We start from the raw sequence: 261 nt of genomic DNA on the forward strand, positions 1-261 counted from the left end.
AAGGCACAAGTGGGCCAGCTGAGTAAGAAAGTCATTGAAACTCCTCCCAGTATTCTCCCAAGCAATACAGAAGAGAATCCAAAAGGGGAGTGCAAGGCCATTGATGTAATCAATATGGCCGAATGCACAAGGGAGGAGGAGGACGAAAATCCTAGTGAGGAAGACCTCCTGGGACGTCTCTCAAGCAAGAAGGAGTTTCCTATTAAGGATCCAAAGGAATCTGAGGCTCATAGAGAGACCATAGAGATTCCATTAAATCTC

This window comes from Arachis duranensis, chromosome 2, assembly GCF_000817695.3.
Source record: "Arachis duranensis cultivar V14167 chromosome 2, aradu.V14167.gnm2.J7QH, whole genome shotgun sequence".
Lineage (NCBI taxonomy): Eukaryota > Viridiplantae > Streptophyta > Magnoliopsida > Fabales > Fabaceae > Arachis > Arachis duranensis.